We start from the raw sequence: 2777 nt of genomic DNA on the forward strand, positions 1-2777 counted from the left end.
AGCTTTGGTCCAATTTATAAGGGAGGTGACAGCTGATTTTGATTCATACAATCAATAAATTTCCACAATTTATTTCTCCCAGAAATAAAATTAAAGATACAGTTACAAATTGCCACACAATACCTACCTTCAGAAAAATGACAGCTACTATTACTTCAATAAGTTTCCAGTGTTCATCTTGTTAACCCTACCTGAGCCCTAAGGGGTAGGTTTTATTAGTAAGTATCACCCCTTGTAAGGAGGAAAGCAAGTACTATACTCAAGGTCACCCATAAATAAGTGGCAGAGCTGAAGATCCAGACTGGAACCCTTCCACAACATCCCCTGCCTCCAGAGGGCAGTGTGTGCTGCTAACCACCACGGTGGGGCTCACCAGAGCCACAGGTCACATGCAGAGCCAATGTGCAGAGCATTGAGGATGGCCCTGAAACCGTGGAAGGCCTTTTGACTTCCAGCACAAAGGGGAAGGAGATCAACGCAGAGAAAAATCAACTCCTACCAAATCAGAGAGCCAAAGCCTCAGAGGCCCCCAACACCTCAGCACTGAAGCAGACCAAAAATGAACCCAACATGGCTCAGAGAAATCTTGTGGAAGAGGGGGCAGAAAGAATGTCAGAGTTACATGTTGGGTCATGATTTGCAGAGACATTTATCATACCAATAACTGGGGGCTAACTCCACAATGCACGACCCATTTTCATTAACAAGGAGGGTCTAATGGGAGGGGGTAGATCACAGATGAGCCTAAATAATGGTACCAAACTGCCTGTATTCACTGAAATGAAAACTAATAAATTAAATTTAAAAAACAAAGAAAGCCTTGCACTGATCAACTTCACCTCAGACAGCTCTGTAACTCGCTCCATCTTCTTCTGGCTGCCTACTCTTAGCACTCTGAGAAAAGCACAGCAACCAGGTTCAAGGGATGATGCAACAGAATTGATTCAAATGAAGCTGATCTTATTCTTAAACTGTCTACGGTGTTGTGCCTTTCTATATTTAGATAAATGCTTTGCACAGCCAAAGAGGCAATAAAAGCAGGCAGGGAAAAAAAGAATACAAGGTTCATGCCAGGAAACAATAAAACACTACAGTGTTCATGCTTTGCTTAAAGAATGACTGTTTAAAAAACAAGACATGCTGGGCATGGTGGCACACACCTTTAATCCAAGCACTTCAGAGGCAGGGGTAGGAGGATCGCTGTGAGTTCAAGGCCAGTCTGAGACTACATAGTGAATTCCAGGTCAGCCTGGGCTAGAGCGAGACCCTACTTGGGAGGGAGGGGGGGAAGACACAAGACAAATGAGTCACTCAGAAAACTCAGTGGTCTGGCGCATCGCATAGTTGGAGGCAGTTGAAAAAGCTAAGGATAACAGGGCTCTCCTCCCTTTACAGAAACAAGACATCTAAAGTCAGGACAAAACAGCATAGTGACCTGAGACATCATGTCAATGCCCACCATATCAACCACCACCCTACAGACCAAGTGTGAACATCAGCAAGTGAATGTCAGGCAGCTGAAATTCATTCACTCCATAGTTGGAGGGCAACAGTCCCAACTCCCCGGTCCTCTGGCTAGCTCTAATGTAGACTCCTTCAGAGCACTGTCATTTCTTCTCTTGCATGTGTTTGTGTGTGTGTGTGTGTGTGTGGTATATGCATGTTCACAAGTGTGCGGAGGCCAGAGGCTAATGTTGGGTATCTTCCTCAATCACTGTCCGTGTTACGTGACAGAGGCAGTATCTCCCACTTGAATCCAGAGCTTGCCAGTTCAGCCAGTGTAGTTAGCCAGCTTGCCCTGGGGATTTCCTGTCTCTGCCTCCTGAGTGTTGGGATTGCACTCCAGACCCACCTGGCAATTAAGTGGGTGCTTGGGGTTTGAACTCTGGTCCTTGTTTTTGTGGCAAGCACTCTATCCACTGAGTGTACTCCCCAGCCCCTTTAATTCTTGTGTGTGTGTGTGTGTGTTTGTGTGTGTGTGTGTGTGTGTGTGTGTGTGTGTGTGTGTTCACATGCATGTAGGCTCATGGGAGTATGGATAAGCATGACCATGGGTGCAGAGGCCAGGGGCCAACACTGTTGTGAGACAGTTTCATTGTTCTGAAGCTCACAAATGAGGCTGGACTGACTGGCCTGCAACCCCCAGGGGTCCTCCTGACTCTGCCTCTTTAGCACTGGGATTGAGTCAGGCATGTGCCACCATGCTTGGCATTTTAACATGAGTTCTAGGGATTGAACCAGCTCCTCATGCTTGAGAGGCTTGTACTTTACCAGCTGAGCCACCTATCGAGCCCCAGCATTGCAATTTCTGCATTATTTACAGTAATACGTGTTTCAGTTAATTGTTATCCACAACAATTATTTGCACACACATGTTATCTTTTCTACTAAGGTATAAATCTGTCAAAGGCAGAGATCAGTGCCTTGTTATTGCATAACCTTTATAGAAGCTAGACTCGTATCTATGAGATTGAGGCATTTCAATGGACCAAAGCTACTTGAAGCCTGTGGAAGGTGCATTTTCCACAAATTGAGGTCAATCCTGTGAAGCATCGGACTTCTGGACTTAATCTAGTCCCTTTCATTTCTGTGTTCTTTGCCTGAGCACATGTCTGTCTTGTTATACCTTGCTAAACCCAGTCAGTGACAATCAACCTCTTCGCGAGATAAAAGCTTGTCAGACACTTGTCTTGCCCTTTACTTTATCACCAGCAACAGATTTGCCAAAAGCTCCACAATCTCATCCATCGCTTCCACAGGTCTCCATCTTCCCAGGC

The sequence above is a fragment of the Jaculus jaculus genome, chromosome 1 (assembly GCF_020740685.1).
Source record: "Jaculus jaculus isolate mJacJac1 chromosome 1, mJacJac1.mat.Y.cur, whole genome shotgun sequence".
Lineage (NCBI taxonomy): Eukaryota > Metazoa > Chordata > Mammalia > Rodentia > Dipodidae > Jaculus > Jaculus jaculus.